The sequence below is a fragment of the Sciurus carolinensis genome, chromosome 5, assembly GCF_902686445.1.
Source record: "Sciurus carolinensis chromosome 5, mSciCar1.2, whole genome shotgun sequence".
NCBI classification, from domain to species: domain Eukaryota; kingdom Metazoa; phylum Chordata; class Mammalia; order Rodentia; family Sciuridae; genus Sciurus; species Sciurus carolinensis.
In genome coordinates this window covers 86307045-86326534 of record NC_062217.1, presented here as the reverse complement: position 1 = coordinate 86326534, position 19490 = coordinate 86307045, and positions in this window count along the sequence as shown.

Below are 19490 nucleotides of genomic sequence, written 5' to 3'. Positions count from 1 at the left end.
TAGAACAATAGTGTTTATTTAACATATAGATGTTGCATTATAAAGTTTCTTTTCTCTTTCTTGCAGAGAATCAGATCTAATAATTTGACATCCTATCATGGGAGTCTACTTTATAAATGTAGTAATGGTAAGCTTGATTAATCTTGTGGGCAATTTTATGAATTCTTTTTAAAAAATATATATTTTATTTGTAGGTGACACAATACCTGTGTTTTATTTTTATGTGGTGCAGGATCAAACCCAGGGCCTTATGTACTCTACCACTGAGCCATAGCCCCAGCCCTTTACGAATTCTTAAGAATTTCATTGTTCTCTCTCTCTCTCTCTCTCTTTTTTTTTTTTTTTCCCAGTGCTGGGGATTGAACCCAGGGCCTTGTGCTTATGAGGTAAGCACTCTACCGACTGAGCTACATCCCCAGCCCTAATTTCATTGTTCTTGCTGTGGGGAAAAGGGACACTTACACAATCTTGGTGGGACTGTGAATTAGTATGTCATTATGGAGATCAGTATGGAAGTTCCTCAAAAACTAGGAATGGAACTGCATTATGACACAACTACACCACTCCTCAGTATTTATTCAAAAGAGTTGAAGTCAGCATACTATAGCAATACACTCATATCCATGTTTATAGCAATGCAATTCACAAGAGCCAAGTTATGGAATGAGCCAAGTGTCGACCAACAGATGAACTGATAAAGAAAATGTGATGTATAATATATACACACACAATGGAGTTTTGTGGGTTTTTTTTTTTTCTTTTTGGTACTAGGGATTAAACCCTAGGGTGCTTAACCACTGAGCCACAAACCCAGCCTTTTAAAAAATATTTTATTTAGAGACAGGGTCTCACTGAGTTGCCAAGGCTGGCTTTGAACTTGTGGTCCTCCTGCCTCAGCCTCCTGAGCCACTGGGATTATAGGCAAGTGCCACTGCGCTGGGCCACAATGGAGTATTATTGTGCCATAAAGAAGAATGAAATTATGTTATCTGTAGGAAAATTGATGCAACTGCAGAACAGCATATTAAGTAAAATAAGTCACTCAGAAAGTCAAGAGTCATATGTTTTCTCTCATGTGGAAGCTAGAGGGAAAAGGGGGATTTCATGAAAATGGAAGGAAGAACAGTGGAGGGCTGGGATCAGGGGAAGGGAAGAGGAAAGGAAAAAAGGGAGGTTCTGGTTAATGAAATTGACCCAATTATGTTATGTGCATGTACAAATACACCACAATAAATTCTACTGTTTTGTATAAATATAAAGCACCAATTTGGAGATGCGAACTCTAAAGGGCTGAGGAAGCTCTGCTGCATGACCTTGCCAGTTGCAGTCCACGTGGCCTCTCTCTTGATCTGGTTCTGTTTCCTGCCTGCAGCTTGCCTTGGTAGAAGTTCCATATTCCTGGTATCCCCAACTTCCTGGGGTCTCCAGTACAGCTTCAGATTCACTGGCACAGCTTCATGCATCATCCTCTCAGGGGATGCCTATGGGGATTCTGACCCTGACACACATTACCTGGCTTTCCAGGCCTTCCTTTGAAATATGAGTAAAAACCTCCATGACCCTGTAACTCTTGCATTCTTCATCCCTGCAAAAGCAGCACCATTGTGGTCAATGCCATGGTCTACCATCCATAGAGGCAGTAGCAGGGCTCCCTTGGACCATGACTGCAATGTTCTCTGAGTGCATGGGCAGTTGAGCACAATGAAATGAGTTCACTTCCTAGGTGACTCTGTGGGATCCATGCTTTCCAGCATTCCCTTCTCAAAGCCATGTCTTTTGAACAAATTTTCACTTTTACACACTTGAGCTTGTGATGGGGTGGGGTGGGTCTTGCTGATTCCTGAGATGCCCTCAAGGCATACTTTTTATTGTTCCTGTGTAGTGCCAATCTCTTCAGCAATCATACTTTTTTTGCCCTCAATTTATATGTACTTTTCAGGTCAACCGCAAGCTTTCTAATCTTTCTGCTGTTTTTTAATTCATAATTATCACATCAAACTTAACTAAAAGCATCCGGCAATACCCACGCCACCTCCCGAATGCCATGTTGCCTTGAAATTTCCTTTGCCAAATTAGTTGGTCCATCACCTTTAAATTCAGCCTCACAGAGAATTTCAGGGCAGGGACAAAATGTAGACAATTTTTTTTTTTTTTTGCCAGAATGTAACATAAATGGTTTCTATTCCAGATCCCAATAGAGTCCTTGTTCCCATCTGAAACCTCCTGATCACAGTCTTTACCATTCACATTTCCATCCATTTTGGTCTTTCAGGCTCCCACCAGAATTGTCTATTAAGCTCTACTTAAAACATTTTTATACTGCAACTCCAAATTCCTCCCACAAACCAGTTTCAAAAGCTTCTAAATCACATGGTCAAATACAATCACAGCATTGACCCCAATTCTCTGTTCCGATTTTCTGTTAATCAGATTTTCAATGCTATGACAAAGGCCATGAGAGAAATATATCAGATTTCATACAGGGAGAAACCAATTCAGATCTCAGCTGATTTCTCAACCCAGGCCCTCAATGCCAGGAGGTCCTGGAATAACATATATCAAGCTTTGAAATAGCTATTTTTTTTTTTTTTTTTTTGTGGTATTGGAGATCGAACCCAGGGCCTCATGCTTTCAAGGCAAGCAGTCTACCGACTGAGCTAGCTCCCCAGCCCTCAAGCTCTGAAATAAAATGAGAATTTTATATCCAGCAAAATTAACCTTCGGATTTGAAGATGAAATAAAAACCTTCCATGATAAACAAAAGTAAAAAGAATTCACAACTAGAATGCCTGCACTACAGAGCATTCTCAGCAAAATATTCCATGAGGAGGAAATGGGGGAAAAAAAAGAATACTAGTAAAGGGAGGAACCACACTAAAGGAATAGTCAATCAAAGAAGAAACTAAATCAAGTTAAAACCAAAAATAAACCAAAATGACCAGAAATACAAATCATATCTCAATCATAATCCTGAATGTTAATGGCCTAAACTCATCAATCAAAAGACATAGACTGGCAGATTGGATTAAAAAAACAAAACAAAACAAAAAGACCCAACAATATGCTGTCTTCAAGAGACTCGCCTCCTAGGAAAAGATATCCGTGGACTGAAGGTGAATGGTGGGAAAAAAACATATCAGTCACATGGACTACATAAACAAGCAGGGGTTTCCATCCTCATATCAGATAAAGTGGACTTCAAACCAAAGTTAGTCAGAGGGGATAAAGAAGGACATTTCCTACTGCTTAAGGGAATCATACAGCAACAAGATATAACAATCATAAATACATATGCCCCAAGCAATAGAGCATCTACCTACATCAAACAATAGAGCATCTACCTACATCAAACAAACCCCTCTCAGTTTCAAGAATCAAGGAGACCACAACACAATAATACTGGGTGACTTTAACAAACTTCTCTCACCACTGGATGGATCTTACAAACAAAAATACACAAAGAAACCATAGAATTAAATAATACAATGAATGATTTAGACTTAATGGGCATATATAGAGTATTTCACCCATCAATGACTGATTACACTTTCTTCTCAGCAGCACATGCATCCTTCTCTAAAATAGACCATATGTTATGCCACAAAGCAATTCTCAGCAAATACATAAAAATAGAAATACTACCCCACATTCGATCAGATCATAATGGAATGAAACTAGAAATCAATGATAAAATAAAAAATATTAGCTATTCCAACACCTGGAGACTAAATAGCATGCTATTGAATGATAAATGGATAAAAAAAGAAATCAAGAAGGAAATAAAAAAAATACTTAGAGGTAAATGAGAACACCAATACAACATATCAAAATCTCTGGGACTCTATGAAGGCAGTGCTAAGAGGAAAGTTCATTGCATTGAGCGCATACATTAAAAGAATAAAAAGTCAACAAATAAATGACCTAACATTACATCTCAAAGCCCTAGAAAAAGAAGAACAAATCAACACCAAAAGCAGCAGAAGACAGGAAATAATTAAAATCAGAGTTGAAATCAATGAAATTGAAACAAAAGAAACAATTCAAAAAAGTGACAAAATAAAAAATTGGCTCTTTGAAAAAATAAATCAAATTGCTAAATCCTTAACCACACTAACAAAGAGAAAGAGAAAACTCAAATTACTAAAATCCATGATGAAAAAGGAAATATCACAACAGGTACTACTGAAATACAAAAGATAATTGTAAACTATTTTGAAAATTTATATTCAAATAAAATAGAAAAACTTGAAGACATCAGCAACTTTCTAGAGATATATGATCTACCCAAATGATGCAGGAAGACATACACAATTTAAACAGATCAATTTCAAGTAAGGAAATAGAAGACACCATCAAAAGCCTACTAACCAAGAAAAGCCAGGACCAGACAGATTCTCAGCTGAGTTCTACAAGACCTTGAAAGAACAATTAACACCAATACTCCTCAAATTATTCCATGAAATAGAAAAGGAGGGAACCTGTTTTAGTCAGATTTTTTGCTGCTGTGACTAAATGATATGACCAGCACAATTATAGAGGAGGAAAGGTTTATTTGAGGGCTCATGGTTTCAGAGGTGTTAGTCCATAGAAGGCCAGCTCCATTCTTTGGGGCTCTAGGTGAGGCAGAACATCATGGAGGAAGATCATGGCAGAAGGAAGCAGCTTGCATCATCAGGAAGCAGAGAGAGAGAGAATCTCCAGCCATGCCCCAATTCCAATCTCCTCCAACCACACCCTACCACTTCATTTAATCCCACCAGCAATTAATTTACTGATTGGGTTAAAACTCTTACAACCCAATTATTTCTCCTCTGAAACTTTCTGCATTGTCTCACATGTGAGATTTTGGGGACCCCTCACATCCAAACCATAACAGAGTCCTTCCAAACTCATTCTATGAGGCTAGTATTATGCTTATACCAAAACCAGACAAAGATACATCAAGGAAAGAAAACTTCAGACCAACATCCCTCATGAACACAGATGCATAAATACTCAATAAAATTCTGGCAAATTGCATACAAAAACATATTAAAAAGACAGTGCACTATGATCAAGTGGGGGTTCATCTCTGGAATGCAAGGTTGGTTCAACATATGGAATGAATACATATAATTCATTACATCAATAGACTAAAGACAAGAATCATGAGTATCTCAATAGACACAGACAAAGCATTTGACAAAATACAGCACCATTTCATTTTTGAAACACTAGAAAAACTAGGGATAGTAGGAACATACCTCAACATTGTAAAGGCCATCTATGCTAAACCCAGGGCCAACATCATTCTAAATGGAGAAGAATTGAAAGCATTCCCTCTAAGAACTGAAACAAGACAGGGATGCCCTCCTTCACCACTTCTATTCAATGTCGACCTTGAAACTCTAGCCAGAGCATTCAGACAGACAAAAGATATTAAAGGGATATGAATAGGAAATGAAGAACTCAAACTATCACTATTTGCTGATGACATGATTTTATATTTAGAAGATCCAAAAAATTCCACCAGAAAACTTCTAGAACTCATAAATAAATTCAGCAAAGTAGCAGGCTATAAAATCAATACCCATAAATCAAATGCATTTCTATATGTAAGCCATGAATCCATTGCAAGAGAAATTAGGAAAACTACCACATTCACAATAGTCTAAAAAAAAAAAATACTTGAGAATCAATCTAACAAAAGAGGCAAAAGACCTCTGTGGGGGTCTCTCAGTCACATCCTGCGTGGATGTGAAAAGGGTTAACTGCCGGAGGACGATGTTGGCTATAAATCAATCAATTACCCATAAACTTATCTAATCAATAAAAACACAAGAGCCAATACTCTTTTAAATGAGGGGTGCCGTGATGGGTCTGGCCATACCAGCTCTGGCCTCTAACAACATGGAATAGCCCAATTCTCCTTTATTTTATAGTCACCCAGGTAAAGATGGCCAAGACAAGGAGGAGCTTCTTCTGTGATGAACAGGATAGGGTGGAGTAAGGGGAGCCATTTTCTTAGGGGGACTATTGCAGAAGCAGACAGGGAACCACTCCCACAGTACCACATACCCCTGGAAATCTGGGACAGACTTCCCTATCTGCCAGTTCTTGGAAGTCAGACCTCTGCGTCATGAGGCTCAACCTGGTCTGAATCTGCTAAATAAGGATGGCTCCCCACAGACCTCTACAATGAAAACTACAGAATACTAAAGAAAGAAATTAAAGAAGACCTTAGAAGATAGGAAGATCTCCCATGTTCTTGGATAGGCAGAATTAATATTGTCAAAATGGTCATACTACCAAAAGTGTTATACAGATTTAATGCAATTCTTATTAAAATCACAATGATATTCTTTATAGAAATAGAGAAATCAATCATGAAATTCATTTGGAAAAATAAAGAGACCCGGAATAGCCAAGGCAATCCTTAGCAAGAAGAGTGAAGCAGGAGGCATCACAATACCAGAGCTTAATCTATACTACAGAGCCATCGTAACAAAAATGGCATGGTATTGGCACCAAAATAGACATGTAGACCAATGGTAGGAAATAGAAGACACAGAGACAAACCCACATAAATATGGTTATCTCATACTAGACAAAGGTGCCAAAAATATACAATGGAGAAAAGATAACCTCTTCAACAAATGGTACTAGAAAAACTGGAAATGCACATGTAACAAAATAAAATTAAATCTCTACTTCTCACCCTGCATAAAAATCATTTCAAAGTGGATCAAAGACTTAGGCACTAGAACAGAGATCCTGCTTCTAATAGAAGAAAAAGTAGGCCCAAATCTTCATCATGTCAGCTTAGGACCTGACTTCCTAAACAAGACTCCTAAAGCACAAGAAGTAAAATTGAGAATCAATAAATGGGATGGATTCAAACTAAAAAGCTCTTTTCAGCGAAGGAACCAATCAATAATGTGAAGAGAGAGCCTACAGAATGGGAAAAAAATCTTTACCATGCACACCTCAGATAGAGCACTAGTCTCCAGGATATATATAGAACTAAAAAAACTTAACACCAAAAAAAAAAAAAAAAGAAAAATCCCAAAAAATAAATGGGCAAAGGAACTGAACAGACACTTCACAGAAGAAATACAATGGATCAACAAACATATGAAAAAATGTTTATCATCTCTTACAATTAGAAAAATGCAAGTCAAAACTGCTCTAATATTTCATCTAACTCTAGTCAGAATGGCAATTATTAATAATGCAAGCAATAATAAATGTTGGCGAGGATCTGGGGGAAAAGGTACATTCATACATTGTTGGTTGAACTGCAGATCGGTACAACCACTTTGGAAAGCAGTATGGAGATTCCTCAAAAAACATGTAATGGAACCACCATTTGACCCGGCTATCCCACTCCTCAGTTTATACCCAAAGGACTTAAAATCAGCATACTACAGTGATGCAGCCACATCAATGTTTATAGCAACTCAATTCACAAGGGCAAAACTATGGAACCAATCTAGATGCCCTTCAACAGATGAATGAATAAAGAAAACGTGGTACACATACACAATGAACTATTACTCAGTCTTAAAGAAGAATGAAATTACTTATGTATAAAAATGCATTGGATTTATGAGCATTGATCTTGTAACCTGCTACTTTACTGAATTCACTTATGAGTTCTAAAAGTTTTCTGGTGGAATTTCCAGGTTCCTCTAAATATATAATCATGTCATCAGCGAACAGGGATAGTTTGAGTTCTTCTTTTCCTATTCGTATCCCTTTAATTTCTTTGGTTTGTCTGATTGCTCTGGCTAGAGTCTCAAGGACGATGTTGAATAGAAGTGGTGAAAGGGGGCATCCCTGCCTTGTTCCAGTTTTTAGGGGGAACGCTTTCAGTTTTTCACTGTTTAGAATGATATTAGCCATGGGCTTAGTGTAGATTGCCTTTATAATGTTAAGGAATGTTCCCACTACCCCAATTTTTTCTAGTGTTTTGAGCATGAAGGGATGCTGTATTTTATCGAATGCTTTTTCTGCATCTATTGAAATAATCATGTGATTCTTAACTTTAAGTCTGTTGATATGGTGAATGACATTTATTGATTTCCGAATGTTGAACCAACCTTGCATCCCTGGGATAAAACCCACTTGATCGTGGTGCACTATCTTTTTAATATATATTTGTATGCGATTTGCTAAAATTTTGTTGAGAATTTTTGCGTCGATGTTCATTAAGGATATTGGTCTGAAATTTTCTTTCCTTGATGTGTCTCTGTCTCGTTTAGGTATCAGGGTGATATAGGCTTCATAGAACGAGTTTGGGAGGGTTCCCTCCTCTTCTATTTCATGGAATAGTTTGAGGAGTATTGGAATGAGCTCTTCTTTAAAGGTTTTGTAGAACTCGGCTGAGAACCCATCTGGTCCTGGACTTTTCTTTGTTGGTAGGCTTTTGATGACCTCTTCTATTTCATTGCTTGAAATTGGTTTATTTAAGTTGTGTATGTCCTCCTCGTTCAGTTAGTAATGAATCTTCAGAAAGAGAAGTTAGGAAAACTACTCCATTCACAATAGCATTGAAAAAAATAAAATACTTGGGAATCAATCTAACAAAAGAGGTGAAAGACCTCTACAATGAGAACTACAGAACACTAAAGAAAGAAATTAAAGAAAACCTTAGAAGATGGAAAGATCTCCCATGTTCCTGGATAGGCAGAATTAATATTGTCAAAATGGCTATACTACCTAAAGTGCTATACAGATTCAATGTAATTCCAATTAAAATCCCAATGATGTACCTTGCAGAAATAGAGCAAGCAATTATGAAATTCATCTGGAAGAATAAAAAACCTAAATAGCTAAAGCAATCCTCAGTAGCAAGAGTGAAGCAGGGGGTATTGCAATACCAGATCTTCAACTCTACTACAAAGCAATAGTAACAAAAATGGCATGGTATTGGTACCAAAATAGACAGGTAGATCAATGGTACAGAATAGAGGACATGGACACAAACCCAAATAAATACAATTTTCTCATACTAGACAAAGGGGCCAAAAATATGCAATGGAGAAAAGATAGCCTCTTCAACAAATGGTGCTGGGAAAACTGGAAAACCATATGGAACAGAATGAAATTAAACCCCTATCTCTCACCCTACACAAAACTCAACTCAAAATGGATCAAGGACCTCGGAATCAGACCAGAGACCCTGCATCTTATAGAAGAAAAAGTAGGTCCAAATCTTCAACTTGTTGGCTTAGGATCAGACTTCCTTAACAGGACTCCCATAGCACAAGAAATAAAAGCAAGAATCAACAACTGGGATAGATTCAAACTAAAAAGCTTTCTCTCAGCAAAGGAAACTATCAGAAATGTGAAGAGAGAGCCTACAGAGTGGGAGAATATCTTTGCCAACCATACCTCAGATAGAGCGCTAATTTCCAGAATCTATAAAGAACTCAAAAAACTCTACACGAAGAATACAAATAATCCAATCAACAAATGGGCTAAGGAAATAAACAGACACTTCACAGAAGAAGATGTACAAGTAATCAACAGATATATGAAAAAATGTTCAACATCCCTAGTAATAAGGGAAATGCAAATCAAAACTACCCTAAGATTTCATCTCACCCCAATTAGAATGGCGATTATCAAGAATACAAGCAACAATAGGTGTTGGCGAGGATGTGGTGAAAAAGGAACACTCATACATTGCTGGTGGGGTTGCAAATTAGTGCAGCCACTCTGGAAAGCAGTGTGGAGATTCCTCAGAAAGCTTGGAACGGAAACACCATTTGACCCAGCTATCCCACTCCTTGGCCTATACCCAGAGGACTTAAAATCAGCATACTACAGAGATACAGCCACATCAATGTTCATAGCTGCGTAATTCACCATAGCCAGATTGTGGAACCAACCTAGATGCCCTTCAGTTGATGAATGGATAAAGAAACTGTGGCATATATATACAATGGAATATTACTCCGCAATGAAGAATGATAAAATTATGGCATTTGTAGGCAAATGGATGAAATTGGAGAATATCATGCTAAGTGAGATAAGCCAATTTCAAAAAACTAAAGGACGAATGATCTCGCTGATAAGCGGATGAGGACATATAATGGGGGGTGGGAGGGGTTAGCATTAGGTTTAGGGTTAGGTTTAGGGTTAGGGATAAGGAGAGCGGTAAGAATGAAGGAAAGAAGGACTGTATAGAGGGAAAAGAGGGGTGGGAGGGGTGGGGGAGAAGGGAAAAAAAATAAACATCATTGCCCTATGTAAACGTATGATTACACAAATGGTATGCATTGACTCTATGTACAAATAGAGAAACAACATGTATCCCATTTGTATACAATAAAAAAAAAAAAGAAGAATGAAATTATGACATTTTCAGGTAAATGGATGGAACTGGAAAAGATCATGCTAAGTGAAATAAGCCAATCCCAAATAACCAAAGGCCAAATGTTTTCTCTGATAAGTGGATGCCGATACATAATTGGGGCGGGGGGGTAAGGAAAGAATTGAGGAACGTTGGATTGTGTAGAGGGAAATGAGGGGAGGGGAGGAAGCAGGGGGAAGGAAAGATGGTGGAATGAGACAAACATCATTACCCTATGTACACGTATGATTACACGAATGGTATGACTCGACATCGGGTACAACCAGAGAAATGAAAAATTGTGCTCCATTTGTGTACAATGAATCAAAATGCATTCTGATGTCATGTGTAACTAAATAGAACAAACAATAAAAATACTCTGAAAAAAATAAACATGAAGTTTTAAAAAAAACTAGACTTTTGTGGGACACTTCATATCCAAACCATAACAACTAGGAAAAGAATTTGGTCATTCAAAAATCAGAAAAGTCATGATAACATCTAGAGAAAATGAACATTGGCAATGTTAAGTCACCAGACTGCAGTTCTGCCTGCTACAACCATTGCCAAGTGCAAGATAAATTACCCCCTCCTTTGAGTATCCAAAGTAGTCCCTCACCTTCTGATGATCGTCAAAGGGTCCTGAGAATTTGTTTTTCTTTAGGATTTGGAGCAATGTATTTAAACTTGGTGGTATTCAGAAACTAAAGTCCTTTGTTTAGTGAAAACTGAGAGAGGAAATTTGGTGCGTCATTGTTTCTTACCTTTTGCAGAAAATATTCTTTCTCTTCTTTATAATTCTAAGAGTGCTAACCTTATTAAACTTATTTTGAAAGTTAAGGAAATCAACCAGGCATGGTAGTGTATGCCTGTAATTCCAGCAACTCAGAAGGCTGAGAGAGGAGGATTGCAAGTTCGAGGTCAGCCTCAGTCAGTCGGTGAGAACCTCAGAAACTTAGTGAGACCCTATCTCAAAATAAAAAATAAAAAGGGCTGGGGATATAGCTCAGTGGTAAAGTATCCCTGGGTTAGATCCCCAGTTCAAAAGAAAGAAAAGAGAAGGGAAGAGAAGAGAAAAGAAAAAAGAAAAGAACATTATTAAGGAAAACAAAACAGAAAAAGAATGAGTAACTAATTTAGGACTGTGGAATGAGTAACTAATTTAGGACTGTGGAATGATTTGGTGGAGGGTGGTGGACATGTCTCAGAAGGAAGTCTCATGGTGAGAAGAGAGGCAGAGCAGCCTCAACAGTTCAGGGAAAGTCACAGAATTTGTCCTATCAGAGATTTATTTTTCAGAGGTGCTATGGTTTGAATCTGAGTTTTCCCCAAAGTTCCTGTGTTAATGCAGGAATGTTTGAAGGTGAAATAATTGGACTGTGAGAGCTGTAACCTAATTATTTCATCCTAGTTTGAATGAACCGAGTGATAACTATGGTAAGTGGGGCAGGCTGAAGGACGTGGGTCACTGGTGGTGTACCCTGGAAGGGTTCATCTTCCCTATGGCTCCTTCCCATTCTTTCTGCTTCCTGGTTGTCATGAGGTGAGCAGATTTCCTCTGTCATGCTCTTGGACCATGATGGGCTGCCTCACTTTGGGCCCAGAGCAACAGAGTCAGTGGTCTTTGGACTGAGACCTCTGAAACCGTGAGCCTAAATAAACTTTTCCTCCTTTAGGTTGATCTTATCAGGTATTTTGGTCATGGTGACACAAAGCTGATTAAAACAGCAGGATTGTTTTCTTTTTGGCTCTTCTGCCTTTCCTAGTGTCTAGTTTGATTTGTGCAGGTGTGCGATACCCCATGTGTTTTCAAATGCTTGTGTGAAGACAAGCTCCTCACACTGGACCTGGTGGGTCTCAGCAAAGGGACACAAACTGGCTTTGGCCGCACCCACTTCCTCAGCTGCTGAGGTTCCCACAAAGGATTCTAAAGCTGGACTTCATATACCCTCTGCTCCCTCTGATCTCCTGGTAATCATCCAGAGGCCTTCAGGGCCTGCTGGTCACCTCTTCCTGCCTACTTCGGCAGCCTTGGAGCCTGCACTGGACACCTCTCACCAGCTCCACCATCTGGGTACTCAGTTTCATTTCTTTCCTACTTTTCCCTCCCTCCACTGATGACACCCACAACACACCCCTGCTAGGATGTTTTGTGATCCCCCATGAATGTGACCTCCCAAGCTCCCTGATTCTATGACGTCCCCTGTTCTGGGGATGCAGTTTTGGGCTGTCATGAGGCAGGGCAGCCACTCCTTTCCCAAGGCCTGCGGCTAGGAATAAGCCTATCTTCCTCTTTCATGTTACATAGAAGCTCAGTTCCATGGATGATGAATCAAGGCAGCACACATCTGCATATGTTAATATGATGGTGTTAATGGGAAAACCTCTACCAGAAGACACTGATTTACTAAAGGGCGGTCTCCAGCACTGGGCAGGGGTGGTGTCTCCACTCAGCACTATGTGAACTGCATCTCAATGAGTGCATTTCATTTGGTATAGGATTCAATCAAAATCTCATCTATTTAAACAGTGGGACATCATCCACTTAAAAAGATGGGGAAGGCACTGGAAACCATAAGTGATGGAGAAGGGACTAGGGATACTTTCCTGAGAAAGGACTTGGAAGAGACTCAGTCCTTTTTGTGAGCACTTGTCTTGTGCCAGGCACTGGATTGACATTTACATATTTAAACTTTCCAGTCACCCATTGAAGTTCATAGGATCCTCAGCTTTACAATGAAGAAATGGAGGTTCAGAAATGTGAATGGACTTGCTTAAGACCATACAGTATAGCTAGGAGATTAATATGATTTTTCTAGCCCCAACTTCTGCTCTTAACCAAGTAGGTGTGTGTGTGTTTATATGTGTGTGTGTGTGTGTGTGTCTGGTCTGTGTGTGTGTGTCTGTGTGTGTGTCTGTGTGCGGCTTAACAATGAGGATTCCTGAGAATTGCATTTCTAGGTGATTTCTTCATTGTGAAGAAACCTCATAGAGTGTACTTCCACAAGCCCAGAAGGTACAGCCTACTACATACTCAGGCTATGCTCCTAGATTACAAACCTGCACAGCATGTTACTGTATTGAATATTACAGGCAATTGTAACATAATGGTAAATGTTTGTGTTTCTAAACATATTTCAACCTTTAAAAGGTATGGTAAAAATACTAGGCAGTAGGAATTTTTCAGTCTAATTTGTTTTCTGTTCTGAAATTCAAGAGATATTTTGACATCCAAAAAAAAAAAAAAATCTTATGGGATCACCATAGTATATGTGGTCTGTTGTTGACTGAAATGTCATCATACGGTATAGGACTATCTATCTATCTTCAAACAGAGAGTCAAAAAGTTTAGTCTTATTTTGTACATGGCCTTTGAACAAGTTACTGGAAAAATGACTTTTGCTTCAATCCATTACATACACTCTACCAGAGATGCGAGGAAGTGGCGGCTTCAGGATGTGGCAGTTCCCACTGCTGGGGAGTTCACTGGGTAAGGTGGCAGGACTAGTTGGTCTGTCTGGAGGGCACGTACCTCTGAGGGAGTGGGTCAGGGAATGTGTGTATGCAGAGGTAATGGAAGACATCATTTTGAAAGGGGAGGATGAGTTCAGATTTAAGACTGGATATTAGCACAGTGTGTCAAAGTATTAAACAAAATCAATTGGATGACCCTGTTGATTTTGGAGACTTGTCGAATGTACTTCTGAGGTGTTCTGTATAAAGTATAGGGGAAGGAAAAGGGTATGTCTTTGAGTCACTTGGTGGGAGACCTGAGACTGCAAGTCTACTCTGATTGGGGAGGGATGATCCCTTTCCCTAAAACAACCTTTGCTCTTTCAGGAAGGGCAGACTGCACAAGATACCTTCATATAATCCTGGAACTGAGACGGGGAGGTATGCTGGTGTGGCACTGATTAACCAGGGTTTGTGCTTTGATTACCTTTGTTGATTCTTTCTTGGTTCCTTCTGACTACATTTTTCTTCTCACTTGACTTTTCTAATCCTTTCCTTTTCATTTTATTTTTGCCTAATAGAGTTGTCTCTTGGAAATGGGTTCCAGAGACTCCTGTGGACACCCAAATCCTCAGATGCTCAAGTCCCTTATGTAAAATGATGTAGGTGAGGCCCTGATTCGGTTCCCAGCCATGGTGTGGGGGAGAGCGTATTATTTGCATAGAACTTATTATGTACATCCTCCTATAGACTTTAAATTATCTCTAGATGACTTACAACCTAATACAACAAAAATGCCATGTAAAAATGTTTATTACATTGTATCATTTAGGAAATGATGACAAGAAAGTAGTCTACACATGTAAAGTACAGTTGTATTTTGTTTCTGAATATTTTTAATCTGCAGAAAATTGAATTTGTCAATGTAGAACTTGTGGACATAGGGGACCAACTGTAAGCCACTTCTTGTTTCCCTCACCTCAGCCCTCATTGTCAATTGCTCTTTTCTGCTGATAACTAGCCCTTTCCACCTCCTTCTCCCTGACCCCTCTCACTGTGATGGAATGAATGAGCAGAGGTGGTCAGGAGAAGCCTCCCCACACCAATTCTTGCTGATAAGTTTCCTAACATCAGTGGCAGTTATCAGAACAGTAATTAGTATATTCTCTGAGATAATTAAGAGAACATCTGAGTTCAAGTCACAGGTCTGCTCTTATCATCTTTCTTCCATTGGACTAGTGATTTAAGATCATAGATCCCAGTTTCATATGCTACAAAATGGAGATTATTTATGTAGTGTTACTGTGAAGGCAATCACCATGACCTAGTGCATGAAGTGACTTCTTACAGTGTCTGGTACAGAGCTGGTACTCAAAAAATTGACCTTAATGTAGTCACATAGAAGATTCTAAAAACTTGGAAACTTGTATAGCAATTTGATGTTACTGTGACATTAACATGGTAATTTATGTAAGTATCAGCCCTCAAGAGATTAGGGGAAAGACTGATCTTTCACTACTGCTGTCATTATTTTCCCTTCTTTGCAAAGGCTGTATGCTTTGGATACAGGCATTTACATAATGAGTGATTTGATCAAATGTTGAAAGAATCCATTACAAAACAAACTTCCTGTTTTAGTTTGAAAAGAGAATAAACAGAAATTAAAAGAAAAAAAAAAAAAAGACCTGTTGCTATGATCCCTCTTCTCCCTCCTTTTTTTTTCTTGATGAGGCCCATTTGTCACCAGGTAGCAGTTACTGAAGAGTTTGTGCTCATCCCACTCAAGTTGCTTCTCTGTGTGTTCATATTTGACGAACCCAGACGAGGAACTCAATGTCCTTTCATAAGAGGACAAATTTAACTTCCTGCTTTTCCAAGATTCATTTTATTTGATGTGTAGGGACATCGTGTTCATAAGTGGTTAGCAGTTCTTAAGAATATAGAAGGGCGACATTTTTCTCAACAGATAAGATCATCAATCCTCTTGAGAAAGAAATTGACATCACTTTCTTGTGTGATATCCCCAAGGCACAGTGTGTTTGCCACCCAGGCAAAAATGAAAGATGTCATGTGTGTAGATTTCACTTTACAAAGACCAGTTCAGTTGTTTGCCAAGGAAAAGAAAGCACAAGCCATCATATTCTCAGGACAGGGTTTACCTTGCTTTTCCTCTAAAGGAGTGAGACAAGTTTAGTCCTTTTATTTCTATCAGAGAGCACAGACCAACCAAGTACTAGATGTTACCTAGCTTAACTATTGGAATTGGGCGTGTCTAAGATGGCTCTGTGCTAGGAATTGTGGGGTGTCCTTGGATGCATAATGTATTTATTAGCTTAAAATTCATCAGTATGAATTGATATTGGTTCATCAATATCAACTCATTGAAGACCTGATGAACACAAAGGCCTAAGTGAACCCTGATCTCTGTTCATATGGGAGTTACAGTAATGCATTAAATGGTTAAATACATAAGCAAACATGTACTGTGTTTCACTGAATCCAAAGTACTGCTGACTATAAGACATACCATCATGTATGCACTACCAAAATATAAACTATGGTTGTGATTGTCAGATATCATCAAATGACCCATCTCTCTATTTCAGAGATGTTAGAATGGGAAAGAATTTTGTATTTCAGAATCTCTGTGTGCAGGAATTAACTTAACAATAAGTTAATTATTAAACTTTGGTGAGTGCTTTAAAGAAAAACAAAACATGGTGTTACAGGAAAGACTAATGGAAAGTTATACTTTAGGTCAGGTGACCTTTAAGCTGCAACTTGAAGAAGATAGGGAGAAGAGTCCAGCGAGTGGTAAAGGACACAGGTGAACAGGACCTCAGAGGAGGGAAATAAACACAGGTGGGAATAGTCAGGGAAACGCCAGAGGTAGTAATCGAGCTGGATTTTGAATGATTTATGTTTCAGGTGGAAAGTAAGATCCAGACAAGGGATACAATAGTAGAAAGGCAAAAAGCAAGAGATATTGGCTAAAAAATCCATCTTATAATTCATATGGAATCTCCAGGGACTCCCAATACCCAATACCCAAGGCAATCTTGAAAAGGAAGAACAAAGTTGGAGGATGCAAAACTTATTACAAAACTACTGTAATCAGTATTGTCCATAAAGACAGGCATTAAGACCAATGGAACAGAATAGAGACCCCAGAAATAAATCTCTGTACATATGGTCAAATGGTTTTCAACAAGGGTGCTAAGACTATTCAGTTGGGAACAGGACAGTCTTTTTAACAAGCAGGTTTGAGAAAACTGGATATCCACTGTTATGGTTTACATACGAGTGTCCCCCAAAAATTCATGTGTGAGACAATGTAAGAAAGATTAGAGGTGAAATGTTGGATTATGAGAGTCTTAACCTAATCAGTGCATTATCCTCTGATAAGGAGTAACCGGGTGGTAACTAAGCTGGAAGGGTGTGGTTAGAGGAGGTGGGTCATTTAGGGCATATATTTTACCATATTCTGAGCTGCTTTCCTCTGTCATACTCTTCCACCATGATGTTCCTCCTTACTTAGGGCCCAGAGCAATGGAGCTGGCTGTCTGTGGACTGAGAGACCTTTGAAACTGTGAGTACCAAATAAAATTTTCCTCCTCTAAAATTGTTCTTGTCTTTTGGTCACAGCAGTGAAAAAGATGACTAAAACATTCATATGTAAAAGAATAAAGTTACAACCTAATCTTACATTATATGTAAATATTAGATCAAGACCTAAAACAGATCAAATACCTAAAACAATACAACTCTTGGAGGAAAACATAGGCCAAAAAATTCACATCACTGGATTTGGCAATGATTTCTTGAAGATGACACCAAAAGCATAGGTAATAAAAGTAAAAATAGAAACACCGGACTTCCTGAAAATTAGAAACCTTTGTGCATCAGAGGACACTATCAACAGAGTAAAAAGGCATCCCATATGATGAAAGAAAATATTTGAAAACCATGTATCTGATAAGGGATTAATATCCAGAATATACAGATAAGTCCTAAAACTGAATAACAACTTGATTGAAAAAAAGCCTTGAATTGATATTTCTCTGAAGATGATATATAAACGGTCAATAAGCATGTGAAGTGCTATTTAGTATCATTAGGAAAATGCAAATCAAAACTACAATGGAGATATCCTCCCATTTCCATTAGGATGGCTACGATTTAAAAAAAAATAGAAAATAAAAAGTCTTGGCAAGGATGTGAAGACATTAGAGTACTTGTGCACTGTTCTGGGAATATAAAATGGTGTTATTTTTGTGGAAAACAATATGGCGGTTCCTCAAAAAATTAACAATGGAATTACCATATGGTCCATAATTTCCATTTCTGAGTATATTCCCCAAATAACTCAAAGCAGGGTCTTGAAGAGATATTGGTACACCAATATTCATAGTAGCATTATTCGCAATAGCTAGAATGTAAAGGCAACTCATGAACCCATTCCTGGGTGAATGGATAAGCAAAATATACACACAATGGAATATGTCAGCCTTGAAAAGAAAGGAAATTCTTTTTAAAAAATATGTTTAGTTGTTGGTGGACCTTTGTTTTATTTATTTGTATGTGGTGCTGAGAATTGAACCCAGTGCCTCATACATGCCAGGCAAGCACTCTACAACTGAGCCACAACCCCAGCCCAAGGAAAGGAAATTCTGACACATGCTGCAATATGGCTGAACTTGAGGGACAGGCTAAGTGAAATAAGAGGACCAATACTGATTCCACTTTCTTCCTTATAGAGAATGAAAGTAAAATTGTGGTTGCCAGAGGCTGAAAGGAGAGGTGAGTTGTTGTTTAATGGTTGTTTCTTTGGGAAGATGATAAAGTTCTAGAGATGGATGGTGGTGATGGTTGTACAGAAATGAATGTAATAATGCCACTGAAGTGTACTAAAAAATAGTTAAGACAGTAAATCTTAGGTCGTGCATCTTTTGCTACCACATACACACAAAAGATAATAGAACATGTCCATAAGATCTGGACTGAAGGATTTCACTTGGGAAGGAATAAAGAATGAGTGTGAAAGTTTAGACTAGGACCAGAATATGAAAGGTCCTTGGGTGGCAGACCGGAGAGGATGGAATTTATCTCCAAAGCAATAGGAAATTCTGGGAGGATCTTTGCTCTCATGAATAACCAGTCTCTTGGCCCTGACATTTTCTAGGAAGATGAAATAATTCTAGTTCTTTGCTTTTGGGAAGTAGAAGCAATAATAGAGGGATCCTGCCCCATATACCTGAACTCCCTGAATATTCAGGAATGTGAGGATGAACTCAAAGGACTGCTATGCAATATCAACAGTTAGTTGGAGATATGGCAATCACAACTAACTCACAGCAAATGAGCACAGTTCCTTGATGTTTCTTGGTAGGAGCAGGTGCAGCAAGATTGCTAGATGACAAATCCAACGCCACGGATCAGCAGGTCAGTAAGGTGAAGACTGAGGTACTGGTCAGGGTGTGGGGTGGCAGGAGGTGGAATAAGGAGGGATCAACAGGTGGGGAGGACTGGGAGACACACAGGAGCTCATGGAGAGTTGAGAGTAGAAGCAGTGTATGAGAGCTTTTGGACTTTGATGGGAATTTCCCACGTGATCATGGCGCAGTGCTGTGGGCTTAGGTTGGTCCATTTTGAAAGGACAACTTGTGTAAATGAGAGCAAGGGAATAGAACAGTGCTTT